This window comes from Cervus elaphus, chromosome 23 (genome assembly GCF_910594005.1).
Source record: "Cervus elaphus chromosome 23, mCerEla1.1, whole genome shotgun sequence".
Lineage (NCBI taxonomy): Eukaryota > Metazoa > Chordata > Mammalia > Artiodactyla > Cervidae > Cervus > Cervus elaphus.
This window is the reverse complement of record NC_057837.1, coordinates 2,260,034-2,277,034: the sequence shown is the minus strand read 5'-3', so window position 1 is coordinate 2,277,034 and position 17,001 is coordinate 2,260,034. Positions and strand designations below refer to the sequence as shown.

The window sequence follows — 17,001 nt, the reverse complement described above, 5'->3', positions numbered from 1 at the left end:
ATTCTTGTTTACCAGTGTCCCAATGTAGTAAGCAGCACTTGGAAATTCACTGTGCCTGAAAGTCTGATATTGATAAAACAGTTGTCTCCAAGTCCCTACCTTAGGACATCAAGCTTACCGATCCTAAAGTTTTAGGGACTAGAATAATTAGAAGGAAGAAGGCTCAACTGTCTCTTACAGTAAGGGTGTCAGATATGTTCTCCCAAACAGGTGATCATGAAATATGGATGCTAACATAACCCTTAGCAACTGAAAAGACAATCTACCATATTTCCTTACTTTACATGATGATAAATCTGGTGTAAGTGCACACAAATCTGGGCAAAGTAACACACTGATAGAAGGTACCAAATGGGTTGCTCCCCTTCCTTTGAGATGCTCACGAATTAGAAATCTGCATTGCTCAGTATTTAGAACACGTGCTCCATGAGGTCTAGCAAGATTTTAATGTCCAAAGGTTCTTAAAGACAGTATTTCTGTTTTGTCTTCATTCCTAATGTTTAAAGTGTGTGTGCCTTCTGTATTATTTTAACTGAGAATCATCAGGGATCAGATTGCTATTCTACCCCTTGGCCTCAAGTGCAGGCACTCCTTCAAAGGCCACCAGCATTTTGGCCAAATAATCATATGCCTCACTGATTCTCCAGCCTCCCAGGAAATTCCATACCTTCTTTCAACCATCCCCCCTTTCTCTCCCTGGGAAACTATTATCCTTCAAGACCCAACTCAGTGTCACTTGTTCCATGAAGAAATATCTGACATTCACAAGCTTAACTACACCCTCATTTAGATATACATAATACCCTGTATACACTTATAATACTTAAAATATTTATCATAATTATTTGTTTGAAGTCTATTTTCCCAACTATGTTGTGATTTCCTTGAAAGCAGTGATCAAATACTATTCATTACTGACTCCATGGTGCTTAGCTAAATGCCTGACTCACAGGGGGCCCTCTGTAAATAAGTACAAAATCAGTGCTTTCTGTTGCTACAGCACTTTATTCTAAGCAGCTTGAAATGCCTTTCACATCAGCTTTTTAAAAAATCTTCCAAAAACTGGATTATAACCCGTTAGAGGGATGAGGGAGGAGGAATTGACTTACTTATCTAAAATTAAAATACATGAGAAATCACTGAAATTTCCAGATAGGTGGATCCACGTCTCTCTTCTGTTTCTATGAATTATCTATTATTCCACCTTACAGGGTCAAATACATTATAATTAACTGCATACATGATTATAATAAAGCAGAACTTCTAATTTTCAAGTCACAACTGAAACAGAGCTACCCACAGAGTAGACCAAAAAAAAAAAAAGTTCACCAATTACAACCTAAGGCAGCCCTCCAAAACTGTCTTCTTTCATAAGCACCCCTTCTTTTGTTAACCTGTCCCACATGCTGAGTGTCCTTAGGGCTAAGTACAATTTACACTTCATTATCTTATATCTTCAGACCATCTCTAGCTGTTTCATCTCATTCAATTCTGTCTGGAGAGCAAACTCTTCAAACCAGTGTCTCAGCCAAGGCCAGCAGGACACAGACAGAACACACTCATGAGACTCTGAGGACGCTGAATCAGGGATTATTTACCAGGCGTGGTGGGGCTGGGGGAACGATCAGGGAGTGCGGAGGCCAGAGGGCCAAGCGGACGGAGCCACCTGGACCCAAGAAAAGAGCTGCGGCTGCGGGAAGGGCGGCCCAGCACCCTGGGGCTTCCAAGGGGGCGACGGAGAAAACCCCGCGCCTGATGGCAGGAAGCGACCGGGGGACAGAGACTGACTTCACGGTTCTCTCCCTTCTCCTCTACAGCCTCCCCATTCCCGAGTCCATCGGGACAGCAGAGGGCAAGGAAGTCCAGCAACACGGCATCTAACGCTCGGTCTGCAGACGGGAGCACGTGGAGGGGGGCTGGCATCGGGGGGAACGCAGGCTGCCCGGTGCCGCCGGCGATGCGGGGGCGCCTACTGCCCAGCCGCGTCAGCCTCCTCCACGCCCCCGGGCGCACAGATGGAAGAAGAGAGAAGAGCCGAGACCCAGCCCCTGTCAGAGCCGCGCTGCGTGTAGACCTCCGCTCACAGCCCAGTCCCCCCGGGGCCTGCAGACGTGGCTCCCCCTCCTCCCGCGCTCAGCTCCCACATGACCAGGCCTGCCCCTAGGGCCGGAGGCTCTGCCCACGGGCCTTCCATCCCGTTCCTACAAGACCTTCAGGGAAGACAGAGACACAGACCGCCCCGCTTGTCACCCCTGCAGGGGGCCCCTGGGAACTTATGATACACCCTCTCCAAAGAGTGCTCCGTGGCAGGAGACCCCGCTGCCCCAGTGGGCTCCGCCTGCCCATGCCCACTATCGCCCGTCTCCTCCTCATCTCATGTGCCCCAACTGGTGCCTCCCGGGACCGCCCGACAGGGGGGTGCACCCCATCCTCACCTCAGAGGAGCTTTGGGAGAAGACAGTGCACACAGCCCACGCCTCTGAAAACGGATTCGTCATGAACATGTGACAGTGTGCACGTGTGTGTGCGCGCGCTTGCGTGTGTGTGTGCATGTTTGTGTGTGTGTGTGCGCGCGTCTGGTACCAGCCCTGCCAGCAATTACTCCACACCCAAGGAAAAATGTACTGTACTTCAAGTCAAACAATGCAACGTCTAAGTCTCTTGGCACCGAACTTGCTCTACGAACGTCAGCAAGTAACCTCCCCTGGCCATGATTTCTTCATCTGTCCAATGAACTCAAAGAAGAAGACAATTAAGTTTCTTATCCAGCTTTGAAGTTTGCTAAAAACTTTCAGCAGTAAAAGGAAAATAAGTCATGCAACTCAGCAGGGGACTGACACAAAATTCTACTCTTTTAGTTTGTTTTTTTAAACATAGGTAATTCAGAAAAAGCAAAAAGCACTTTTGTACCACCATAAATAAAATAGCTTAATTTTATAATTTATTGAGGTGTAGTTGATTTATAATGTCGTGTTAATTTCTGACATACAGCTAAGTCATTCAGTTATACATATATAACAATTTTAGTTATACATATATAACAACTTTGAGAAATTAAGAGTTGAACCTATCAACCAAACGGCTATTAGATAGTCAAGTTTTCTAACTTTGACAACATACATATAGTCAATTCTTCTAAAACTCATAAATCTTATGTAAACATCTATGGACTATCATCTTACTCCATTACAGGAAATACCAATTAAAAAAAAAAATCAAGACTGGAAATTTGTTATAAAGTAACACCTCAAAGAAATGGAGGACTGTTTTGAAGTTCTGGTGCTGCCGAAACTCCATCTGTGTCACTGAGCAAATCATTTCACTTCCTCAATCCCCACACCCAGCAGCAGCTCCGAGAGAGGCAAACTTAGGGCATCCCACAAACAGTGATCAAGTGATGAATTAAAGAATGGCCCTCACCTTCAGTTTTGTTAAACAGAAAAAAAAAAAAAAGGAATGGTAGGGTCGCACTGTCTATATCAACAGACCTCTTTCAACAACCTCTTCCTTCCTTAACATCTTGAAATGAAACAGAATATAATGATCTAAAATTTTGCAGTTCAAAATGATTCCATTCCATCCTACTTACCTACTCAGTGGTAGAAGCCACCAGATCTCAAACTTCCATAAACCGATTATTAAGGGGGAAAAAATGCAGTGCTAGGCATGCAGGGCCATGAATGAATGTTTCTAGCTCTCATATTTAAAATAATGTAGAAAATCATCCCAACCATGGGCAAGACTTCTGACAGGTGAACAAGAACTCATCTTACTAATATTTGGAAACATGACAAGCAAACAAAAAGCTTGGAAGGAGGGCGGAAGGGATCAGAGAAGGGCACAGAGGGAAGAAGATGGGAAGAATGTGTTCAAACGTTCTTTTCCTTCTCTTTCTTCCTAGCATATTCATAACAAGTGCACCATCTGTAATGAAATGCAACACCTGAGAGAAGAAGAAGCCTCTTAGAAGAACTGTTTGGATCATGAAGGGGTCTTCCTAGTTTTTCTCTTAAGCACGAAGAACTCTGAATATTGTGGGTGTTGGAAATAGAAGAGGGAGGATGCAAACCCAGAGGAAAGCTCTAATTTTGTATCCTTGGGGCAGACTATCTCAAAGATAGTTTCCTTCCAGTTTCCTCCAACATGAAGGAGGAAACCATGCTGTCTATGATATTTCATCGGAGTTTCAAGGTCAAGAGGGAGGAGGAAGGAAGAAGACTTCATCCAGTGGCACCTACTAAAAAGTTAGATGTTAACTTATTTTATAGCAATTATAAGTTTAAGCCAAGTTATAAATACTAATTTAGATCTGAGCATGTGTTTAAAACCACTTGTGTAAGGATATTAGAACGTCTGCACTCTCAATGGATATAATTCATATACTAGAATTTCAAAGAAAAATCAAGGAAAGCTTTTTACTATGTTAACTATTGTTACAAAATGAAAACTTCCCAAAGTTGGCCTCTGGGTCGTGGGATTCTAGGTGATGGCTCTTTCCTTTATGCTTCTCAGTATCTTCCATAACCTGAATGAATAAAAGAGTGAATACTTTTCAAAGTATCTTCTTCAGGTATATCCTTCGTGAAAATAAAAATATTGCATGTATAACACTCAGTTGCAATGGTGTAAGAAAGGATCCCACAACATTAGTTCACACACAGATACACATACACACACGCACACACACACGTGCCTACCCTTGCTCTCTGTACTTCCAGTGGCATTACAGAATCATAGCATTATGAAATGAACAATGTCTTCTATGAACATTCACAGAAAAATATCCCTTTGTACACATTTCTTAAAGTAGGGCATAATTTCCATTATCGACTGCAATGTAACTAACCACAGCAAAACTTAGTGACTTAGGACAACAATAATTGACTGTTTCTTACAATTCACTGGATTGGCTGGGCTCAGCTGAGCAGTTTTATTCAACCTGGTGTAGGTGAGGTCACTCCACAGGCAACGTTTAGTCAGAGGTTGGATTGGGGCTGGAACATTTAAAAAGGCCTCATCCTTCAGGTTTCTCTCCACATAGCCAAACATTTAAGAATCCAGTGCAAGCTTTTCTACAGCACCAAGGAACATTCCAAGAGGACAAAGCCTAACGTCCCAATGCTCACCAAGCCACTGCTTACATCCTGCTAATGCCCTGTTGACCCAAGCGAACTGCGTGGTCAAGTCTAGAGTCAGTGAGGAGGGGAATGTACGGGGCCTGCATGATGAGAAGCAGAGCTCACCAGAGCCACCAACATCGGCTGGAATAGGGTTCCCTTGCAGACCATGTCCTTTTGCCCAGACCATCTGAACATCAACAGATTTATTAAAAACCTATGACTGTCAACCTGAAATAATCCATATCAAATTAAAATTGAAGCTACCACATATCTCCATGCCTTCCTTAAGCCAGTTCTTAGTACAGAAATAGAAATAATTCAACCTCATCATTTCATAATGAAAAAGGCATTTCAGAGAAAAATCCTATTTTTTTTCTCTAAAGGACAGAAATGCCAATGATGAAAGATACTCTCACTAAAGATTAACACTGTTCTTCTGATGACTCTGAAGATCTCATGATTAAAATACATTCACTAGGTGAAAACCAAATGACCCAAATCTACTGACAATGCCCTTCTTTCCTCTTAGAGGAATGAATCTCCTTTGAAGAACTAGTTATAATCTTAACAAATTGTGCTTTTAGTTTTCATGCACAGAAGGCTAAGAAAAATCACACATCAACTGCCATATGTAAAAATTATAATGTTCTTTAAAACTAGCAGAAGGGGACTTCAAGATTGTTAATACATACAACTACATTATTTTGCTACTCTTGAACACATAGGTTTTGGAAGTGAATTCGCCAGAGGGAAAAGGCATCCCCATCATGATGACCTTCTAGTAGAGAAGTTAAGCACAACCCACAAAATGAGGGATGCCCAGGAAAATACTGGGTGTCACCTTAAATGGGTTTAGCTTGTGGGTGGGGGCCCTGCTTTCCAAATGACCTACCTTCAGATGTGACCACCAAGGAGGGTATTTTTGGTTCTAATCTCAGAGATGAAGGATTCCCAGACCAGGGTGAGTGAAGCCTGAAGTGCTCCTCAGTGAATCTGGTGACTCTGAAAAAACAGTGAATTTGAAAGATTATTTGGACCATTTGATAGTAAGAGAGGTCAGAAGATGAAAACCTATTTAATAAGACTTACAAATAAAAGTGATTTGCAGGCCATTTACAAATAGTTCTAATCATTATTTTAGTGAATTTGGTACAAGAACGGCATCCAGAATGGTGTCAAGCTCAATAAATATTTGTCAAATGAATAAAATATCTGTCAAATGAATAAAATTTGTCAAATGAATAAAAGGGAAAAGCTAACCAACAGGAAAATCTAGCCTAATGGTTCTCCGTATGTTCTTGATAAAACTGGTGGAAGAGCAGAGCTGTGGGTGAGGCAGGAAGCCAACGACCCGAGCTTTTACATGAATGAGTTACTTCTGCTATGTAAAAAAAATCTACCGCGACTGATCTATCCCACATCTTTGTTTTATAAGGAAGAAAACAGAAATCCAGAGTAGTAAAATAACTAAATCAAGATCAGACACAGAGAGGCAGCGTCACAACTAGACCTCAGGTCCAGAAAGAAATACTGGTGTAAACGGTCAATCCCCAGGACTGCAAAGCACCTACTCACTAAATTTCACGTGTAACTGCAAAAATAATGCAGGCAGTATGGGAAGTCCTTGGAGGTCCAGTGGTTAGGACCCCACACTTCCACTGCAGGGGCATGGGTGCGATGCCTGGTCAAGGAGTTAAGACCCTGCACACTAAGGCCAAAACAAAAAAACCACCAAACAAAAAAATTCAGGGAGCACTTCAGTGGTTCTCGGTGGACACGCGCAGAGAGGCAAAAAGCCTGAGCCCCTAATGCACATGATTCCAGTTAAGGTCAAACAAGGCTCTGCTCTGCCTTCTTGATCCGGCTCTCATACCATGAACAGTCTATTCACTGCCCTCGTTTCACAATTTTGTGCTTTTCACTGGTGACTTCTCTGTCTAAAGCATTGCGCTGACGTGCTGTCTAGCGTTCCTAAGCTTAAGAACACTGATGCGCTAGACAAGCTTCACTCAAGCATGAGTTATATAGTGCTGTGAGCCATGAGCTCAGTGTCACTGAATCAACAGCACATATTAGGTAAGATGTTTTCTTTAGCAATGTTATATTAACATACTGATCAGCGGGTCGCAGTGTGACCGGAGGCGCCCGGGACCCTATCGCCGTACGTCCAGGGGTAGCAACGGCTCAGGACTCTCTAAGTGATGAGATCAGCTGTGGCCTGCGCCTCCACAGCTGCCCTTACTGAGCGCCTTGGGCAACTGCCGCGAGCAATGCTGAACCAGACCCCAGTGCAGTCAATACCGCAGATAAAAGCTCCTCCCGTACCTCTCCAAGCACCTCGGATCCTCTCATAACAAATGATAGGAGCTTTATGAATTAAATGGAAATTTTGACATTTTTCACTTATTTGGAAATTGAGTATTATGGAGATTATCACATCATTTGATAGCCAGAGAATCGGCAAAAGAACATCCTAGAAGTCTAAGGATCGATAACCTGAGTTCCATGGATCACCAATACATAGTCCAAAGGTACAATCCTACGTTCCATAAATTTGGATGGGAAAAATAATTACATGATTATTTTCACCAGCCTCTAACTGAAGTATGACATTTCCTCTAACCACAAATATAAATCACAAACCACACTGGTATTAACAGCACCTGTGACTTGGTTTTCAATATAAATTCCAGGTATTTTTACTGCAGATATTGCAAAATGTCACTGTGCTCATCAATAATTTGAACTTACAGTAGCTATGAAGCCACTTAATGCGTTAATAAGATGTACATATATCATCATACCACAAATTTATTTACTATTTTTATATCTTCCTTTCAATGAAACAGTTTCTTTTGTAGTTCTGTGTATTTTATTTGAGGCATTTAAAAACTTGAAGGGGTTCCTAGAGGTTTCACCAAAGTGCCAAATGGGTGCCTAAGAACCCCCAGACCACTTCTCTTATCTCACAGATAAAGAAACATGACCTAGAGAAGGAAAGTGGCTTTTAAGGTCCCACTGTTGGTTAGAAGCAAACCCAGGCCTGAAGCCTCACAATACCCACCGTGGAGCTCTCTGCGCTAGGATGAGCTGCTTAGCTATTCAGTCAGAAGCATAAAAACTGGGGCACCTTATCCCCCAAAGCTTGGCCAATGGATAAGTGAGTCCTGATGTTAAATAACACCAATATTAAGAAACAGGGAAGCACGCGTCCTGAAGAGCAAATGGTGAGGGTTTCACAGTGCATCCATGAGTCCCTCGCGGCCTCTCTGAGACTCAGAGCCCACTTTTGGGGAATCACAGGTGCCTCGTCCCCCACGGTGGGGAGTAACTGTGCTGAAGAGCAGTGTCTCAGGTGGGGCTGAGTGTCCGTCTGTATACTGATGCAGGACCACATCTCCATTCATCACCTCCATCATCCCACACGCACCCTCGACGCCAGCCACAACAGACTGCTGCACACCAAGCATGCGGAGCTCTCTCCTGCGTTCTAACACAGTTCTTTCTGCCTACGATGGCCTCTGCATTCTCTCCCAGGCAAACCCCTTCTCACCCTCTGATACCCAGTCACATCTCATCTTCTGTTTTCACTAGGTACTCACGCTTGTCTCAATATCAGACTACGAGCCTTGTGAACATGGATGGAGGGAGAAAACTGGGACAGCTAACTGGCAGGTCAAGCATCTATGGTCCACAAATAACAGAGATCAGGGTAGCAAAGATAACCAGGTGAATACTGATATAACCAGGTGAATAATAGGCACCACACACTGTTCTAAGCAATTTACAGAGATCACCTCATCTGAGCTTCCAAACAGCTGGTAGGTAAAAGGATGACCCTAATTTCACAGATGAGGAAACTGAGGCACAGTGAGATTAAATACTCTGCCCAAGGTCACAAAGACAGGAAGGGATAAAGCCAGGACTGAAACAGAGGCACTCTGATCCGGGAGCTATGGATGCCAGAAACTGCCAGCTGCACTCAGCCCTTCATTCAACAGATGCAGAAGTTCCAGGTCACCAAGGTAAGATTAGAATTCAGAGGTCAACTGCCGGGAGACTGTCTGATTCTAGCTTTGTTTAGATTTTGTGTGTGTGGGGGGGGGGGGGGGGGTGGATGTGGACCATTTTTAGTTTTTATTGAATTTGTTACAATATTGCCTCTGTTGTATGTTTTTTGGTTTTGTGGCAGTGAGGTATGTGGGATCTTAGTCCCTTGACCAAAATCACCAGGGATCGAACCCACAACCCCTGCATTGTAAGGCGAAGTCTTAACCACTGCATCACCAAGAAAGTCCCTGTTTAGATCTTAATTTGGAAGAAGAGAGGTCAGAATAGGGGGGAGGCCTGATGGGCAGAAAGGAAAGAAGATCCATAGATCATTTAGTTGATTGCTTGATACATCAAATGACTGGTCAACAGATGGATAGAAAGATTAATATAGACGGAAAGAACTGCTCATTCCTAGCTATCTCCAGTGCACAGCTTATAGTAGATAATCAGCTATTGCTCTTTGAGCCATGAAAAAATGTCAAGACATGCTATTAACACTGCCTGAGTGTTCTCTAATTTAACGTAATTTTACAGGATGCTGCTCTGTGCCGGCCCAGAGGCCCACAGTGAAGGAAAGACAAGAGGCTTAGAGTGGGTGAGCTGCCTTGCCAGGAAACCCTCAGAGAGGAGCTTGACTTTATTTTTTCAGTCTCAATTAGTCCTCCTATATTTTGATGGGCATAATGAATATAATGTTCTGTGTTAACACAGAGAAACTAGTTCGCTTTGCTCAGGGTTTATGTTAATTTCTTGCTAACATGACCACAACCTGAATTTATTTCACTAAGAAAAAGATTTCTTTCCAAATAGCTGTCACTGTGTAAAGTCATCACAGAAGATGTCAAATCTCCAACAGGTAAGATCAGATAAGTTTGCTCCCGACCTATGGAACTGTGCTGTCGTGTGCAAACATCATTCATGGGTTTCCCGGGAAAACAATCCAAACAGAAAATATCTGCTGTGAGACTCTTTCAATGACTTTAAGGGGAAACACTTGCAGTGACAATACCATCTACTTTCTGTAGCTGAAACTACTTTCTACTTTGAAAGTTATTGATGTGCTAGAAATGGGCTAGACAACATGTCAATTCAAGTAATTTATCTTTTAAGTTCAAAGAAAGGAGGAAGCGAGCAGATGTTCTGACGTATGCATGTGTCTTCCTCCCCCCAAATCCACTGGACTGCCACACAGATGCTTCATTATTAATTGTCGATTTGAGGTGGGGTCTAGGTAGCTGCAGTCTTCAAAAAGATGCAGTTTCCCTCTGCAATCCCAAGTCTTGGACTTGCTCTCTGTGGTTTTGAGGTAGCTGCCTAAACAAGGTTGGCCTGTAAATGCTCTAATGCGGTACAACATTAATAAGGCCCAAGGATCAATGCAAGCTCACAGCTCACTAGACACTGGAATCCCCAACGAAGAAGAAGCAGGGCTCGGGATGACTCACACTCCTGGCTGCACTTGGTCATTTTGAGCAGCAATTCTGGTACCAGAAACTTAATCTGTTTCCAAGCTTGTTGCTAAATACATAATTTTATATTAAAAATATAATACACAGAGAATGTCCAAATGAGCCAAAAACAATAAACTAAATACAACCAAGAAGAGCCCCAGAGGCTAAACATGGGAGCAGAAGCAAGAAACAAGCATCTACATATAGAAAACAACTATCTCAACCGACAAGATGTCTACTCGCCTGCAGAACTGTTTTTCTTTCTTTGGGGTCTACCTCTATGTATGGTAATTAACAGAGTATCTTGTTGAGACTGTAAGGAGGCTAACAGAAAGCTTTGGAGATAGATTTTATGTTTAACATGTCACAGCAACAAGGTTCAAGTGTGGTGTGAACAGGTTTAATTTTCTCCTTGAACATCAGGCCGGATGGGGTGAGAAACTGGCTGCACCCAGCTCAGAATCCGCCTCAAACCCCCGAACCTCAGCGTTGCCTCCAGCAACGGAGCAGCATTAGGTGTACACAGGGTGTCTCCTCGGTGTCCTTTAATTTGGGTTTCCTCTAAGGCACACCCTACATCGAGGATTTGACAAGAATTATTTACTGGGGGGGCTTCTGTGGTGGCTCCGTGAGCAAGAATCTGCCTGCAATGAGGGAGATGTGGGCTCGACCCCCTGGAGAAGGAAATGGCAACCCAGTCCAGTATTCTTGACTGGAGAATTACATAGACAGAGGAGCCTGGCAGGCTACAAAAGTCGGACATAAAGTCGGACATGACTTAGCCACTAAACAATAACAATTTCCTGGGGAAGTAGTCCCAGGAAGCAAGAGTAGGAGAGTGGGGAACTGAGCCAAGGAAGGAGGCCAGTGCAGGATGCAACATCAACAAGTCAGCAAGGCGGGCACCTGGGGTCCAACACCACCAAGGAACGCTAGGAGACGGTGTGGACACACCTCTGCAGTTTTTCCACCCGAGAGGCAAGGGAGTGAGGGCCCCTACATGCAGTGGGGAGGGGAGCGGGCACTGACTTTACAGCCCATACATGAGCAGAGCACATGGCCAGAGAAAGCTCTCACTCAGGTGGGAAGACAGATGCAGGAGCTGGGAAGTGGACAAAAAAAGGTGAGTGCTAAAACAGAAAAAGAGACACAGAAATACAGAACAGACTTTTGAACTCTGTGGGAGAAGGTGAGGGTGGGATGTTTCAAAAGAACAGCATGTATACTATCTATGGTGAAACAGATCACCAGCCCAGGTGGGATGCATGAGACAAGTGCTTGGGCCTGGTGCACTGGGAAGACCCAGAGGAATCGGGTGGAGAGGGAGGTGGGAGGGGGGATTGGGATGGGGAATACGTGTAAATCTATGGCTGATTCATATCAATGTGTGGCAAAATCCACTGAAATGTTGTGAAGTAATTAGCCTCCAACTAATAAAAAAAAAATTAAAAAAAAAAAAAAAGTGAGTGCTAAAGCAGGACTCGAAGAGTATCTGCTCATCTGTGTCCACAGCACACATTCCCAACAGCCAGCCAAGAGTCCGTCGATGGATGAACAGACAGATAAGATACAGTCTACACATAAAATGGAATAATATTCAGCCTTAAAAAAAGAGGGAAATCCTGTCAAATGCTTCAACATAGGTGAACCTTGAGAATATTATGCTAAGTAAAATAAGCCAGTCACAAAAGAACAAATATGATTCCATTTATATGAGGCACCTAGAGTAGTCCATTTCATAGGCAGAAAACAGAACGGTTGTGGCCAGGTGACTGACAGGAAGGAGACACTAGAAATTAGTTTAATGGGTACAGTTTTAGTTTTGCAAAACCAAAAAGTTCTGGAGGCAAATGATGGGGATGTTTGCACAACAGTGGGAATATAGTTAATGCCACTGAACCGTACATTTAAAATGGTTAACCGTACATTTAAAATGGTTAAAGGGTGACTCTTTTACCACAAAAGTTTTTTAAAGGTGAACCTAAAGTGTTTACTATAAAGATTCCCTCAAAGACCTACCCTCAAAGATCTTCAAAGAGACCAGATGAAGCAAAAGTTACCTAAGGACAACCATCAACAGAGATTTGGGGAAGGGGATGTCTAGTTAAAAAATGAATTTATTCACATTTTTTCTAATTATAGAATTAACATATGATCACTGATGTGCTTCCCTGGAGGCTCAGATGATAAAGAAACCGCCTGCGATGCGGGAGACCTGGGTTCGATCCCTGGGTTGGGAAGATCCCCTGGAGGAGGGCATGGCAACCCACTCCAGTATTCTTGCCTGGAGAACCCCATGGACAGAGGAGCCTGGTGGGCTACAGTCCATGGGTCACAGAGAGTCGGACACGACTGGGCAGCTAAGCACAGGCACACATGATCTCCGAGGAAAACTTGGAAGATAAAAGAAGACAATGTGCGTCACCTATAATCTCTTTGCAGGGCTGACTCTGGGGATGGCAGCATGGAAAAAGAAGCATAGGAGGAACATGTCAGGAGGCGGGACAGCGCCCAGCCACAGTGCGCCGGCAGAGCTGGGCTGCGGGCCCGCTGGGCCTCACTGTCCCCGCAGGCTAACAGCACACTCGGAGCCAACGTCGTTAAACACCTTGCTACTTGAGGTGTGAGGAATGGGTCAGAAGCATCTGCATTCCCTGGGAGCTTGCTAGAAATGCAGTCTCAGGCCCCAGCCTGCACTTGCTGAATCAAAAAATGCATTTTAGCATTCGGCTTAAAATATAGGTGACTTCAAGCACAGAGTTTGAGAAGTGCTGCTCCAACACAGTCCTTCTACGCCAGTCTACAATTTCAGTCTAACCCTGAAATGGGTTATTTAAAGCTACTAACCTTCCAGTACCTTGGTGTTACAGTTTCTACGTTGTCTTGGGGAAAATAATCCCCCTGACAAATACTACATGATATCACTCATATGAAGAATCTAATTTTTTTTAAACTATATAAATGAGCTTATTTACAAAACAGAAACAAACCCATAGATTTTGAAAACAAATTTATGGTTACCATAGGGGAAATGTAGGGGAGAGGGGTCAATTAGGAGCTTGGGATTAACACACACACGTACTACTATATATAAAATAGATAACCAAAAGGACCTACTGTATAGCTCATGGAACTCTACTCAATAATTCTTTAATAACCTATATGGGAAAAGAATCTGAAAAAGAATGAATATACATATATATAACTTAATCACTATGCTATACACCTGAAACTAACAAAAATATACACCAATAAAATTAATACAAAAAAAGAGAGAGAAGAGAAAAGAGCCCCTCTGCCAGCCTTACAATGAGGGAACGCGGCATTCGGCAGAGAGCAGATGCTCTGCCGGTGAGTGCCGATACAATCAGCATGACTGTTACACAGATGGTCACCTGGGGAAAGCCAGCGGAGAGCGACATCATTCAGAAATGTTCACCTATGATAACAAAGTTTATTTTATTACACTGGGATTAAAAAACAAAAACGAAAGAACTCTAGTCCCAAGGCATATTGAAAAAAATAAAATTTTCTCTTAAGACTGAATGCTTCTTCTGTAATGCACTTCCATATTCTTAGACTTTCTTCAGGCCGTAACAAAAAGAAAATGAAGTGACATGCTGAAACTTGCACTGACCCTCCTGCATTTCCAAAGCTGCTGTGTGTTGTGCTTAATGTCTTTTTCCTTTGTTTCATACACCAACTTTGTAAGCAGCAAGCAGCACTTTGTTGACTGGTGCAATGATGCAACTACAAGTGCCCTAAGCCTCTCACTTCAAATAAGAATCTGATTTCAGAAACAAAAAATTCACCATTAAAGCAGCATGTTATCACAATACTAAGCTTTTTAAATTGGAGGAGTACTATTTATTTTTGCTTAGATTTGAAACTTTGAAAATGAAGAGGAAAGAATGAAAAGGAAAGGAAAACAAATTGAATTATGAAAGAGCAGTATAATATTTTTAATCACATTGGGAACATAACCAAACTCCTAACAAAAGACTACTCTTTGACCCATTAAGTCTGCTATTAGGAATTTATCCTGAGTCCTAAGAGTGTACAAAAAAGCCTATCTTTGGGAAATAATATTCCTTATAGCCTTGCTCACAGAAGCAATTTTTTTTAAATGCAAAACTTGTTTTATAATATTGGGTAACTAGTTACAAAACCTCATTCATTCATATCAGTAGAGTATGCCATTCAGAATAATACTTCTGTACAGTATGTTTGAAGTGAGAAGGGGAACGGGTCAGTCGCTCAGTCGTGTCTGACTCTTTGCGACCTCATGGACTGCAGCCCTCCAGGCTCCTCGGTCCATGGGATTCTCCAGCATAATGCGCAGCCATACCCCTCTCCAGGGGAGCTTCTCTACCGAGGGTCGAACCAAGGTCTCCTCATCTCCACTGGCTGCCCTCACTCTTTACTGTCTCAGCCACCAGGAAAGTCCACAAGCATGTTTGCTGACGCAGTATATATTCACGCTACATTTCTTTACGTTTAAAAACACAAGTTACAGAAATGCATGGGCAGTATGACCTCGACCATGTTTACTCTGACCCTCACACACTCATATCCTAGACCTTCTCTATCCCTCTTCCTGTCCTTAATCTTATTCAAGTATCCAGCATAACCAGATACAAGGTGACCTGTGGGTTACAGCCTGTCTCCCCAGCCAGAACCAAGTGAACTTCAGGAAAGGAGGGGATCGTTCTCTTCACCTCTGCGTCCACCTCCTGTGTCGGGCACAGGGTAGAGAAGCAACAAATAGACCTAAGAAATAAATATAAGTATTTGTGCATATTTACAGAGAGAGAGACACAAGATACTGAAAAGTATTCCCAAAATTATTAACAGTGGTTATGGCTGGGTAGTAAAAATACACATACTTCAATGTCCTTCTTTACACCGATGAATACTTTCTCACTTTTATACGAAGAATTTCTTCAAAAAAAGAGACACAACCCCTTTTCATACATTCTTGCATTCTTGCGGGCATCTGTATCAATGATTGTATGTGTGTGTATTTTGACACTTGTTGTCTAATAAGAATATCCTTCATTCCCCAAATTGCCAAATTAGACAATAGAAAAACTGAAACAGTTTTACCCTCCACTTCAGATGAACTAAATGAAATATGGGACAAGTGGTTTAAAAAGAAAAAAAACACAATAAATTGATTTTTACTTCTTACCACACACACTTTCATTAAATCACATACCAAGCATATAAAATCAGATCGTATAACCCTTAAACATCTGTTCCTTATTTCATGATAGGAAGTTCTTTAGTTTTATGAATTATATATTGTGTTTTGCGTTTTTCACTTAAGGTGGAAAATAACAATTTCACAGGTATCACAATAGGTGTCCTATTGTTTTATTTTATAATTTTAAACCTAGCAATTACGGAGAAGGCAGCAAAAGTGGATCACAATGTTCTCAATGATCTGAAAGCAGAATTGCCATCAAGAGACACACCTGGTAAATGGATCAAATCAAGGGTATCAGAGGCATTCAGAGAGCATCCCTTGATATAAATTAATGGGACGGCCTTAACACTAGAAAGCCTCTATTTGGAAAGGTTTAAAAGGTAACATATTTCCTGGGCAACCTTCAATCTTTCTATTTTACACTCTTTTAAGTAATACAAAACTTTGTAACTAATACACTTTTAAGAATTCACTGTAGGGTGTATAAAAAATTGTCAATTACAAAGACGATATTTTGTCAACTAACACTGCAAAACAAGTCCATGTAAAAAGATGATGCATGCAAGTACAGGTTGCCACATGAGCAGAAGCTTACACTAACTCTGTGGCTACTTCTCCCTGGGGAACTGCTGAGGGAGTTTGTGAACTGGTCATAACACCAAAAACCCCTTTAACTCTCCAGCACTTGAGGTCCCACCTCAGCAAGTGAGAGAAGAAGGGCTAACAGCACCCTTGACTATTTTCTTATTCACTATCTGTTAAGTGTCAGATGAGTATTATGTAAAAGAAGCGTTTTCTTGGTTTATTTGCCTTCATTTATATCACAATGATATTTAACTCCGAAAGAAAGTCAACTTCTGTAATTTTTTTTTTTCACTCTACACCAGAGGTTGGCAAAGTATAGCCCACGGACCAATCTGGCCAACCATCCATCTGCTTTTATAGAGCTATGATTGTTTTTACACTTTTAAATGGTTGGGAAAAAAAAATTTTAAGGATAATATTTTTACATGACAATAATGTGAAATTCAGCTTCTGGCGTTCATGCATACAGTTTTACTAGGACACAGTCACACCCATACAACTGAGGTACTGTCTGCAACTCTTTTCTGCTACAACACTGAAGTGAAAGTCGCTCCGTCATGTCTGACTCTTTGTGACCCCATGA

General features: G+C 42.4%; 1 protein-coding gene across 3 annotated transcripts in view; it reads right to left on the bottom strand.

The window, feature by feature from the left end:
• PLCB4 (phospholipase C beta 4) overlaps positions 1 to 17,001 on the bottom strand; it is a 452,949-nt gene that overhangs the window by 364,546 nt on the left and 71,402 nt on the right. For all 3 annotated transcript variants that reach the window (XM_043883530.1, XM_043883532.1, XM_043883529.1), the window contains exon 2: positions 6,013 to 6,122. The gene's annotated coding sequence lies outside the window, so the exon portion shown is untranslated. The remainder of the gene's footprint in view (positions 1 to 6,012; positions 6,123 to 17,001) is intronic.